This window comes from Brassica napus, chromosome A1, assembly GCF_020379485.1.
Source record: "Brassica napus cultivar Da-Ae chromosome A1, Da-Ae, whole genome shotgun sequence".
NCBI lineage: Eukaryota > Viridiplantae > Streptophyta > Magnoliopsida > Brassicales > Brassicaceae > Brassica > Brassica napus.
Window position 1 is genome coordinate 1,758,704 of NC_063434.1, and position 13,864 is coordinate 1,772,567.

Here is a 13,864-nt window from a genome sequence, read left to right on the forward strand (position 1 = left end):
GATCTGGTCGCTCCGACCATAGATCTAGGGTTAACAACGGCGGAAGTCTCTAGAGGATGGTTTCTTCCACCTTTGTGATTCCCTCGTCTGAATCGGAGCTCGCCAATTTTTTTTCCCAGATCCAGTCTTGTCCCGCCGAGTTGGTGGCGCGTGTTGTGTCGTTTAGCTCCTCGTTGGCTCGATTTACCTCCGGGGTGGCTCCTGGTGGTGGCTTCAGCTGCGTGTGGAGTTGGGGGTCTAGGGTTTGCCGGAACTTGGAAACTCGAGTGGTGTTGAGGCACTGGTTCTTGGTAACTCCAGATCTCTCTTCTGAATCTGTGAGCCACCGTCGTGTTCTCAGGTGGTGGCTGCGCGTGGGTTTCGTCGAGGATGGAGACGTCCGTCCGGTTTCCCTGTGGCGTCGCGTAGTGTGTGGTTTCACATGGTGTGCTTCGTGGTTTAGCTCCCGTGTGCTTCTTCATCGCTCAGAACTCAGTGGTGATGACGTTTGTGGCCTTCTCCGTTGCTAGCTTTTCTCAAATAATCTCAGCAGGTTCGTGTTCGTGGCTTGGCAACAACTTCTGGCTCGACTGTGTTTTTGCTGGTGTGATAGTAAGTCAGCGGGGGCTCGAGCGTGGCTTCGGTTTAGTTGCCTCCGGAGGAGCTGTCCGTCTACCGACCCATATTCTCTTCGGGTTGTGGTTAAATGAGTGTATTCTGTCCCCGAGAAATGCAATGGAGGCGGTAATCTCCGGCGTAAACCTCGGAACGACGGCACTGTTGGTCTTCGGCTTTTCCTCGTACCGCCGGTGGTCTCTTTTATCTTGCTTGCTCTGTGTCCGTGGTTGGATTCTGCGCTCTGCTTCGCTCTGGGTTATCGGCTAGAAGCTGTAGGTAACTGTTGCATTCAGGGTTTGAGGGCGCCCTTCTCTCAGTGCTCGTGGCAACCGGCCGGTCTTCTCATCTAGTTTCAGGGTTGTTAGGTCTTACCTCGTCTCGCTATTACTTTGTTTTAACCGGTTGTGCTGCGTTGTTAATCAGTCCGAGCCTTTATTTGCTGTCTTTAGTTTGTTTGTGTTGTTGTTTTTATTTCCGCTACTAGTCATCTATTGTATCGTCTGTCAAAAATTGAAAATTGGTAATAATATTTTAACATTTTACCAAAAAAAAAAAATATATATAACCAAATCTGTTGGAACGTTATCTTTGGGTGACCATGAAACTATGTACTTTGAATATTTAAATCCAACGATGGTTGGTCTAACTAAGCAACGATAGTTGAATGACTAGCTATTATTGCTATTTTCCTATAGATTCATGTTAGCAATTTGATTGTGTTTACTCTGAGATTATAGGAAATTTCAATATTATGTATTTTAGGTAAATAAAAATTTATAACATTCTAAAAGATATTTTACATAGTGACAAAAAATGAAGATATTCCCTATTTTCGTATATACTTTTTTAAAATATGAGTTGTGATTTTAGTTAGTAAACTGTAAAGCATGCATATATCAACCGAGCAGTTTTGAGCATTAGTAGAAAAATTAGTTTAAACTTTGTGTCTCAGTTGTGTATTTTTCTTTTCAGTGTCTGTGTATTTATTATTAAGCCGAGAAACTTATATATTCAACAATTTTAATACAAATCAACGTCGTATTCTAGAAAGAAGAAAAAGGACAATTATAAGACATTTAAAAAGACAAAGAAACACATGAATATTGAGATGTGTATTGGTAAGTCATCGCCATGCATGTATCTGTCAAGAGCTGGAAATACACGTTTCTTGTAATTACATAACCTTTCTTTTTTCTGGAAAATACGAACATATCAAAAAAGAAAGAAAAAACGAGCATATCGCTTAACCCATATATAATATACGATAGTGTTGGACGAAGATTCTTTGACGGAAACCAACAAAAGAAAAATTAGTTTTCCCACTTAACATGCCACGTCGCGAAAGTTATAATTACTGGTAATTTTATATGGTCACGGTTATAGTTAGGGTCTCAGGGATCAGGGATGCCCTTAACAGTTTATATATATACGTAATACGCTGCACTTTCTAGTTGTCATTTTGGATAGGAAGATAAGGGTTAGCTACTAGAAATGCCAAAGTTTAATTTAATGTTGGTTTAGCAGTATTGCGTTGCGTGCAATCAATCCATGCAAGATCTCAACATCGAGCTATATTTTTTTTATAAAACCTCAACCTCAACCTCAAGAACGTGAACTTTATTTATAGAATCAAGCTTCTTGTTTACAGTTACGTTCCTATTTAAACATAGTTTTTTATTTATTAAAGTTCACGAATAACATCCATTTAGATGTTCATGCGTCAAACCCTGGTTCTTGCCAATAGGCTATCGGCTTAAAATTACCCCGTACGTATCTAGCTCTCACGGTGCCAAGTTACCAAATATCTAATAGATCAATATTTCTAGGCTCTATTACCGTTTGCTATCGCATGCTCAAAAGATAAGAAACAATCAAACAATGGCTCACAAACTATAACAAGCAGGGAAACATAATGTAAATGCAACAAAAGCCTTCTTTAACAATTATTTACAAGTGCTACTATTAATTAATTATATGATTGTATTAGAATTATTTTCTTCAGTTTCTTTCATGGAATGGCTTTTGGACGGTAATGAAATAAAAAATGGAGAGAAGGGTCCATATTTATGAATTATGACATAATACACATGCTATAGGAATGGAGCAAACCATGTGGTATATATTTTTCAACTATAAAATGTCTCTCTATCCTCTAATAAGTATTTTGTATTTTAAATATCAAAAATGTTTTACACTTGTTGGCTGCTGTTGTTATCATCCGAGTGTGTGTCGCCTGTTTCTTGGGAGGTGGATTGGTTGTTTAGTTTCCCCCTCAGAAAAGGAAAAGAAACCGCATAATAAAAATAAAAATAAAAATATTGAAGGACAAAATCCCCACCTCTTGTATCTGCCGACACGTTTACGATGCATTGCATCTTCCACAGATCCATCATCCATACCCAATACTTAGCTAGCATTAGTCGCCAATTATCACTTCTAACTTGCTCATGAGTGATTAAGTACGCGTGATGCAAGTCTCTGATCTGATCAAAAGCACTGATAGGCAAAAGGGTTTTTACCAAACGTTCAGGGACCGAGAGAAATGTACCAAATCTAAAGGGTACCTCTCAGGTCAACTCATAACCAAAACTGGCTCAGTTCTTTTTCTATAATTCTCAAACAAAGTTAACTGATAACCAAAAAATTGGCTTGGTTTAATTGACTGAAGCCACATGTTTAGTGAAAACACATCATACTAATATATATATCTATGCATTGCATGTAACTTGTTCAGGAATATTCATGATAAATTACAATATTGATAAGATATTTTCAGTCAAATATATTCTGTTAACTTGCGTCTAATTTAAAGAAAATATTTTGTTACAAATATATAATAAGTATGTGGTATAAATTGTATATTTATATAGCAAGTTTGCTGTTAATATTTTTGATGTATAAATTGAATTATGTATTATGTAAAATATATTATAAATATAATAGTAATAACAATTATCATAAATTTAATAAATTATATTAGGATATATAAAAGAATTATGTATATAACTTTTTGAAGCACCAAACATAATTAATAATTGAATAATAAAATTTTTGTCTGTTTAAATAATTAGAAGAAACTAAGAAATTTTGTAAAAATATTTGACTAATAAGTAAATAGTTATATCAAATTATTATGGATATTTCACTTATTAATAAAAAGGTGAACGTAAATAATTACCAAATATATTAATAATTTGTTTAAATAACAATTTGTAAAAAAAAAATAATACTAACTCAAACCTTAACATATGGTATTTTGTTGATGTTGAGTTAAAATTTGAGTTATCAATTTTATTAAAGGGATAACTTCAAATTATAACTCAAGTATAATACATAACAACTCAAACATTAACTTAAAAATTAAAAAACCATTCATGATTGGTAACATTTTTGAGTTCTGCTCCTAACACAACTTTAATCAAATATAACACATGCACTAATCAAAGCCTTAATTCCACTCCCAACTTATTTGCATAGTTATTGAATTGTCTCATTTGATGATTGAGACATCTATAATAACTGGTGCAATTTTCTTCGTTTCACATTTTCAAAGACATAAGTTTCAAATATTCTTTTGTTACTTCTAATTTTTATAAATCCAAGAACAATATTGAACAATAGTATCAATTAGTTTACAATTTGATATCTAATTATATAAAAAAATGTTGGAGTCTCTCCTGCTGAGGACACGTGGAAAGTCTTTCAATATAGGGGGGACGCGTGTCCCGCTTCACTGAAACGCGCCGTATCATTTAACTTTGATTTCTAATTATTGTGGACTTTGCGTATGGGTTTGGGCTTCAGGAATGATATTCTAATTTTCATGTGTCCATTTCGAACTTTCTTCTCCGCGACAGACGGTGGGTAGAATTAAGGTTAGCTGTTGTTTTCTGTCTCTGCGATGAACGAGCTCAAGCAACAATGAAGATCAAATCGAGCATCCGAATCGTCCTCGAGAACCAAGCAGCTGTCGTTTCGTATTTGGTACTTAACCCCCAGACGTTATGAGTTTTCTTCATTCATTGGCTTTAAGAGATATCTTAACTCCACGGACGAGAATCAAGCACGACGTCTCATACAATGATATCATCCAACTCCAAAGCGGTTTCTTTACCTATAAAAAGGGTAAGTCTTCTACCTTGAACATCATCCTCACATTTTCTGATTCTCCAGAAAACAAAGAAAATCCCCAATCATGGCTAGCTCATCTGTTCTTTTTGGTGGTTTGAAGTTTGGTCACTACTCTTCTAATTCTATGTGTGGTTGCCCAGATTCTGGGAAGCTAATTCTTGGTGATTGAACCTTTTTTTTAACTCATACTCATAGTATTTTTATTATTTCGGCAACGACTTTCCTAAGAATGAAACTTTTACATAGAATTAGATTTTCATTGAACCTATTTTTGTTTTTTCATAATGTTGTTTATAAAGATCTCTTTTCACATTCGTTATGGTAGGACTAGGGATGTTAACATGGGTAGTTACCCATGGGTTTACCCAAACCCACTAATAATGGGCTGGGTTTTTACCCATCTAAGATTAATTGGGTCAACCATGGGTATTAATTTTAAAACCCATATTTATGTTGGGTAAATACAAAAGGGTAATGGTGTACCCATGGGTTTTCAATTATATATATAGATTTTTACCATTTTAATTAAATTATATAAAAATTGCAAAAACGTTTTTTTCCGTCAGAACCAAAAAATGATTTTTTTTCGCAAAAACCCTAAAACTAATATTTCTAACAGAAACCAAAAACGAGTTTTCCCGCTGAAACCGAAAAATCGAGTTTTTCTACCGAAACCACAAAACTTGTTTTTCCGCCAAAACCATAAAACTAAGTTTCCCGCCAAAACCGCAAAACTGAGTTTTCTCACCAAAACTGCAAAACTGAGTTTTCCCGCTAAAACCGTAAAATCGAGTTTTCCGACTGAAAGCCCCAAAATCGAGTTTTTCCGCCAAAACCGCAAAAGGTGTTTTCCCGCCAGTGCCGTAAAACTCAATTTTCCCGCCAAAACCGCAAAAACCGAGTTTTCCCGCCAAAACCGCAAAAAAAATGAGTTTTCCCGCCAAAACCGCAAATGAGTTTTTCCGCCAAAATCGCAAAAAATGAGTTTTCCCGCCAAAACCGTAAAACTGAGTTTTTCCGCCAAAACCGAAAATTGAGTTTTCCCGCCAAAGACGAGAAACCGAGTTTTTCCCCCAAAACCGCAAAACCGAGTTTTTCCGCCAAAATCGAAAAATCGAGTTTTCCCGCCAAAATCGAAAAATCGAGTTTTCCCGTCAAAGCCGAAAACCGAGTTTTTTCCCAAAACCGTAAAAACGAGTTTTTCCATCAAAATCAAAAACGAGTTTTTCCGCCAAAACCGCAAAAGCGAGGTTTCCTGCCAAAACTGCTAAACTTCAGAATAAATAAGATAATACTTTGGGTACCCACGGGTAAACCTATACCATATTGGGTTTATTTTCTGGGTTTGGATTTCAACCCTGATGTTTCTGGGTTTTTGCAGGTTGGGTATAAACTGGGTTGGGTTATTTGTGGGTTGGGCTGGGCTGGGTTATTTTACCCTACGTTAACATCCCTAGGTAGGACCATCTCCAGGCTGGTTCACCGGTGCAGCCAGAACTTCAGGCTTTCAGACTCACTTCTGACAATCTGGTTCAGTGATTCAACCAGTCTAGATGTGCTAATCTCCCGTCCCTGAAGAACGTCAGGTTCAGCGATCATGATTTGCTTCTTAGCCTAGCCAATACCAAACACGCATCTTTCAGATATGGCTTCTTAAAGACAGTTTATGACAGACTTATCATTGAAACAGATAATAAATTAAGATGTTCATAATCTCTCGGACGTTATTAGTGAGCTCACTGCTGTGAGAAGTACAGTGAGTGACATTCCTCAAGGAAAAGATAGAGTTATGACAACTATCAAGATCGACGGTAACTCTCTCTATATTTGAATTTATTCAATACTTTCATAAATTTTCTTACTTTTCTTTTGAATATGTCATTGATTTTTTTATGTTCTGTTTTTCTTTTCACACTCATATCACTGTCACTTTGAGTCTGTTTGACTCACAAGCTGTTATTTTCACAAGAAGCTTGAAGGATTCTGGGGAGATTCAAGGGTTGTTGTTGCAAATAGCATAAAACCAAAGATGGTAGAAGGTGTATTTTTGTCTGGAATTAAAACACATGCATACTATCACGTATACTAATATTCTTGAAACACACATGGAATATTTTTCTGCAGGACGTTGTTTTTAAATGCCACATCGGGAACACATGTATCTTTCGACAACGAAACTGATGCAGAGAATTCTACTTTTTACGAGTAAGTGTTTGATGATTCATAAATTATTATATCCATAATAGACTCTCATGTAATGCTCTATAACACTACAGGCTGGTTTCCAAAGACCTAGGAACACCCATGTTCCTTCATTTCTTAGAGGCTATGCAAAGGTTGAGCCTCTTACTATAGCTGAGCTCAATGAGTTCGTCATCATTTCGGAGCCTCAGGTTGTACAGTCAGTGTTTACTGTTTTACTATTTTAAATGTTTATATTCCGTGTATGTTTCTGAAAAGTAAAAAAATGTAGAACATTGAATGGTGACTGATATCAAAATGGAGAAAGACTGGTGTTACGTCTCTTGCTCTAGGTGCATGAAGAAGCTCCACCGAACGGTCTCATCCTTTACTTGCGTGAACTGAAATATCTTGGTTTGCTCAGGTATATTGGATCAGTTGAATTAATTAGTTGTTTTCAGTTTTTAAAAGTAATTGTTAATTCACACTCAGATATAACATGTTCTAATAATTTTTATCTGCTTTGAAAGATACCATGTGGAGATGAGCATTGCTGTTGACACTGTTGAAGGGTGTCTTTGTTGGATTCGATTAGTGGTGAGATGACAAAACTACATAACGTGAGGGCCTATGAGGCTGGTAATTTAATTGTAGGAACATCTCTAAGTGGTATCGCCATCAAGAAACCTCAGGCATCAAAGTCTTTAAAGGTGATGAAGAAGCTAAGGGTTGTGATGCAGATGGAGTACTTGCTATTTCATAAATGATTATGTATTAACGGTGGTTTTTATTTTAAAATATGTTCTCTTATGTAGTTTGGTATGGTTTATTAAAAGTCTAAAACTATAATAAAAATGTTTTTTTGGAGATTTTCATCTTTCTCACGACTCATTATATTTAACCGTTTATGTTTACTAATCATTATCTTACTTTTATTTTTGAAACACTTTTTTATAACACACATATTATCTTACTCAAATTAAAAGTTATCCAGCCGAATTATGATAACATTTAGGCTTGATGCGAATGTGACTACGCATTGGAAAACAGAAAACTATGTAATAAATTATGTTATGATAATTAAATTCGAGAATTAAAATCAAGAAGAAAAGAAAAAGAATATGCAACAATTACTTTTACGTGGCTCTCTCCAAGAAGTAACAGCAGAGGACAATGTCAATGAGAAGAGAAATACTAACAACATGGATGCAATGTTGGTACCATCGATTCTATGATTCTCTATATCTCTCTAAACTAATTGGCCATCCAAACAATTTAACTAAGTTTTACAAAGAAAATTTTATATGATTCATAAAGTTCTTTATGAACTTAACCAAAAATATATTGGTTTAAATTCCATTAACGTAAATATACATTATTTTTTGTAGTCTACATATTATGATTTTAAAGTAGCTATTGGTTTGAATCTATTTTTATAACTTTATATTATAGTAATATACTATAAGGGATTATTAATTTCATAGTAATATAATTTTAAAATTCCTGCTTAAATGAATGAGTGTTACTTAATTGGCTTCATATTTGATAAATGTTTGGATGATATGGTTTATTTGATAATAGTTTTGATATAATGTGTGTATACTTAAATAATCAATTTTAGATTGTTATGTTATTTAACTAACTTTAGAAAACAAATTGTAAATTGATTCATTTTTCACATTATCTAACTCAATAGTTTTAAAAACGGTTCAAATCCAATAGTAGGTATAACTTATTAGACACCATATAAAAAAGTACCAATGCATTCACAAACAAATATATAAGAATGAAAAATAATTCATATTTTATGTATTTAAATTTCAACTGTAGTGACATGCATTTTTATTTTACTTAATTTTAAAATAAAAATATAACAAACACTAAAAATGTAAAATAGTTACATTAATGAAAAAATAAAAGCTTTTTATTAATTTATCAAACCTTTGATTTATGATAAGAACAACAAAAAAATAGTAAAAATTAAAATTATTTTTAGTTTAGAATAAGCTACATATTTTTACATGTATGTGAAATATAATATATCTTTTAATTGATTTTCACTTGCTTAACAAAGATTAATATATACGAAGATAATTTAATAACAACAACGATTGCAATAATTGATATTAAAACAAATATTTTGTATCATTAATTAATAATTGTCTCAAATTGATATTATTCGTTTTTCTGATACTATGCTTATGTGATGTAATATGATTCCTTTCTTTTGTAGTGTATCATACACATCTCTTAAAAATACCAACCTAAAATATAAACCACAAAATCATACAAAAAATAATAACTTAAATCATAAATAAAGTATATCCCGTCCGTAGGGCGGGCCGACCCTAGTTGTAAAGAAAAATATGATAAATGTAAAACCATATTAATATCTTTAGAGAAGGTTTTATAGGTTATAACTAGATGCTATAGTTTTTGGTGTGAGAGGTTGTTTCTCCGCTATTCAAAATTGAGAGTTTGTATACTAGAATGGTAATTACTAATTTGGAGTGTTTTGTGTGTATTCTAATTTTGTTTGAAGACCTACCTGAAGCTCTATTTACGTTGATACAAAAATTTAATTAGATATTTGAGGAATAATTTTCTTGTGTTGATGATACATTTGTTTTTGAACCATTGTGTTATGTGTAGTTGATATATTGATACATTTGATTAAATGAAACACGATGTTGACTTTCGTTGTTAACTACTAATAAAAGAACACGATTTATCTAACATCATCGCATGGCATATAACTACCAATTTTGATTGCTATATATACGCACACGATTTTTTTTTTTTTTTTTGTAGCTTGTTCAGTTTAATCAGGTGAACGTTGAAAATTGATAGACGTTAGTAAAATGAAAAGATGACAACAAAATGGTCATAAATCACTGTAATTAGGGGATCTCGACCTTTTTTGTTTTCCCTAACAAAGGAGATTATCTCGAATATTTAGTGGTTTACGGTGAAAGCAGACATTAACCTATTATACTTTTGAAAATCTTGCACAAAACGACACCGACCCGTCAATTTTTAATTCGTATCGTCCTAAAAGATAATTAAATATCTAAATAAAGCTCCTAGTTGTGTTTGTAATGTTAACCTTTGTGATATATGAAACTTCAGATGACAAAAAAAAAAAAAAGCTCCTAGTTCTTATACACAACCCGTGTTTATATCTACGAAGTTTCCCTTTAAAGTACGTGTTTGCATAATGTGAATGGGCGAATTGATAATTTGATAGGACAATACTATACAGTCGGCTGCACATAAAAGCCTTGCGTCGCGTTCGACCAATTTTTTTCCACATACGCATCGTGACACCACCATTCTCATTTACACCCATTTCTCGTGCTTGCCGAGTGGTTCAATTTCACACCATTTAATGATTTTAATCTCGAAAATTAAACCGCAATTTACCTAAAACATGTTACATATTTTAAACGTAGAACTGAGTGAAATAATTACATAACTAAACGCAAACTTGGGGTTTCACTCTAATTTATTAACGCATGTATCAAATGACCCTTTCTTTACAATAAACTATTTATAAACAAAAAAAAAATACTAAAGAGCATTTTAAATTAGCCATATATTACGTAGAAGTTATGCAATCGATAAACCAATTAATAATCGAAGAATCTGTAACTACTACGGGATTATTGGTATTGTACGTTTCTAAACACAGGAGCAAAAATTCTTGCTTAGCTAGTCTTACCCCGTACAACTGCTACATCACTCTCCTCCATTGTTCTATGTTATTTTCTTTCCTTCATTATGCACATGTAGGCTCCACGAGAAACTGTTTAGATTCAGTTCAAAAACCAAATAATCCAATATTGTTATCTTTTTGTATTTTTTAAGTTCAGGATTTTACATAAATTAATGTAACATCATCGTTGGAAAGATATAACTACGTTAACAAACAAAAAGATTTTTCGAAAAACATAAATAACTTAATAGTTTTTGTTTTATACTAGAAATTCCTCATAGTCACTTATATAGATTATCAGATTTTAACCCGGATTGTTATAAAACGGACGGCGATATTACTACAAATATTATCATACAGATTTAAGATGTTTAACAATGAACGATTCCAATACCTGATCTTTTTTCTTTGCCAAATATATATCCGATCTTTCATTGATAATGAAATTTAAAACATTGTTTCAAAATAGATATCAGCCACATGCAAGCAATATAAATATTGGCCCTCGCTGTCGCCAATAGCCGTGCCATCGACGTTGGGTAAGTTCGGACATCACCAAACGCATTCAAAGCCATATTATATACTGTATTACATAACGGCCTAAACTAAAAAGGTACATACGTGTAGAACAGTAGAAGGTAGACGTACGTTGTAGGTTACGTACATGTAGCTATGACGTTATTAATAATACTCGGGTTCTAATTCCCAGGTTGTATTATGGACACGAAAATTATATTTATTTCACCGATGCTAATTAAAACTATTGAAGGGACGACTGAAACTGTAAGAGCAGATCCTTCGTTGTCGCATATGTTGTAAACACATGGTCCATCGTTCCAACTGATTAAAATACATACGAATCTGTCAAATTGTCCACGACGATAAGTGCCAAAAATATAATTACACCGATATACAAAGAAAGTTCCCGATACAAAACTATCATTGGAATATTTTGAAAGAACTAAGCATTATACAAAAATTGGGTAAGAAGGAATTAGGATTTGGAGAGTGGAGGTGCTTTCCCGTGGCCATGCAAAGGTGTCGCAGTCTGCGATGGACACCGACACACGAAACTCATGTGAAATGTTCTTTCTCTTTTCTGTTCGTGTTCTTTTTCACTTTCTCTCATGTTCTCGATAAATCAACCAAAATGGACACAGGCAATAACATTGTTATCTCCTCTTATTATTGTTTCGGTGTTCCTCTAAAATGACAAGTATATCCATCTTTTTTTTTTTTCCTCTGAAAATTTTATTAAAGGGACAAAACCCAACAAGGAAACAAAGCCCAACATACAGGAAACAGAAGACCTAAACAACGGACCACATTTAAAAACCTTCATGGGCAAACAACCCAATAAAGGAAACCGTAGAGGAAGGTAAGCGTCGGAGGCCACCACGTGTCCGATCGACACACGATTCGAAAACACGCGTCAAGCCGGAAACCACCACCTCCTCCGGAAAGGTTACGTCGGAGCTCCACCATGAAACAGAGATAGATCGGTGAAGACCATCCAAACAAAGAAGTCTTTATAGAAGCCAAACGCAACCGGATCGTCTTTTCAGAAAAAACCGTCTTCAATCGATTCAAAGTACTCCGACCATCGGAGGCTGAAATCGAGAGTCAGTGGAGAAGTGAAGAACTTGAATCGACGATCTAACCAAAACCGGCGAAAACGACGCTACTCAGCCGCCGAATTCCGGAGACAAAGCCGGCGAAGCAGGTGCTATAGAAGCCACCGCTTCCCAGAGTCTAAAGCCGGACGACCATCGAAGGAACATATGCGACGCCGGAAGCAGGGGTCGGTCGGGAACACCGAAACCGGAAAGCCAAAAAAAAAAAAAACATCGAACTCTCTCATCCTCCGAACAAACTTCAAACCCTCTGAAATTTTTTTTTTTGATAAGAAGGTTGAAGAATTCGAGAGAACAAATCTCTCACTAAGAGAAGAGAGAGAAAACCCCCGTTTCACCGTCTTCTGGTCTTAAAAAAAGATTTTCACGTATAAACATAAAAATGTTAAAATATATTTTCAATTATTTATCGTGCATCATCCTCTGCACTTTATTTTCTTCACACGTTGATATAAAATTCTATGGTTTCAGTTAAGTACATTTCTTTCAAGACCACAAGGACTTGTAGTTTAGTCTAAAAATGTATTAATCGTGTAGAAAAGTCAGCCGAGTATTACGTGAAGACCGTTTTGATACGACATATACTGGGGTAAATAGAGATTTACTTGATTGATATGGTTGTTCAAAAATATATATATATATTTGATTGATATGCTTTTTCGTCAAATTTGACTGATTTAACTCAACGGACCGTTTTGGTAACGTATAAAAAAGCTGAACCTACTTAGACTTTGTTCCTGAAAGGGTTCTCTTTAGATGTAATGATTTTAATTTAGTCGTCTTCGATGGTGGTGCACTTTATTCGTGCATTAACCGGATGATCGGACAGACGCATTGATTGATTCCCATTTTCCCCGTTTGGCTACTTTCGGTGTAAAACTGAATGAATAATAAAATGTTGAAAAAGCAGTGATTGTTGGTAACGTATATATCTTTTTCTCTGGACCAATTCTTGTTTCCAAGAGGCTTAAAGTATCGAGGCCACGACCTGTCACAAACACAATAGTCCAGACTTCTGCATAATTTACTAATATTATTGTTTTTGTTACTTATTTGGCTTATCTTCCTAGTTCCTCCTCCCTCGTTTCCTTGTCACATTCCATCAATTCTACCTTTATTTCTTAGACTTTTATTCAATTAATTGTAAAAATGTATTGCTTGAACGAGGTCTACACAACTATAACAAATTTCCAAACTATATATACATATATACATCTAATCTATTAAAATAGAGTCCTATTTTTTATCTACTTAAAAATATTGTCATTTAAATTTGGACCTATTCAATTCTTACTAGAAAATATATGACATTCATTACTATTAGATTAACATTACAAAATATATTTCCCCTCTAACTAAAAATATTCTGTCGACTACCCATAATACACTAACATCAAAATACGCTAACATAGTTATATTTGAACCTTCACCTTTATAAGTTCAAGCATGAATAAATTATATTTGAATCTTTCAAAGTTCATTAATACAACTGTGTCTAATCCTTTACGGTATATTATAATTAATACAAACATTTACACAATATGTATACACACATTTCATTTGTTTTTTCCTCTCCTCATTGTCTCATGTTTGAATATATGAAAGT

General features: G+C 34.1%; 1 long non-coding RNA gene across 2 annotated transcripts; it reads left to right on the plus strand.

Annotated features, from left to right (window-relative positions):
* The first annotated feature begins 4,423 nt into the window (after nt 1-4,423).
* On the plus strand, nt 4,424-7,780 carry LOC125608421. Of its 2 annotated transcripts, XR_007339324.1 has the most exons (8): nt 4,424-4,722; nt 6,190-6,314; nt 6,419-6,539; nt 6,698-6,767; nt 6,853-6,933; nt 7,005-7,121; nt 7,202-7,333; nt 7,440-7,780. It is a non-coding gene; the product is annotated as an uncharacterized LOC125608421 (long non-coding RNA). The 2 variants fall into 2 exon arrangements; XR_007339323.1 differs by lacking the exon at nt 4,424-4,722 and adding an exon at nt 4,738-4,889 and having other exon boundaries at nt 6,419-6,767.
* Nucleotides 7,781-13,864: the final 6,084 nt, after the last annotated feature.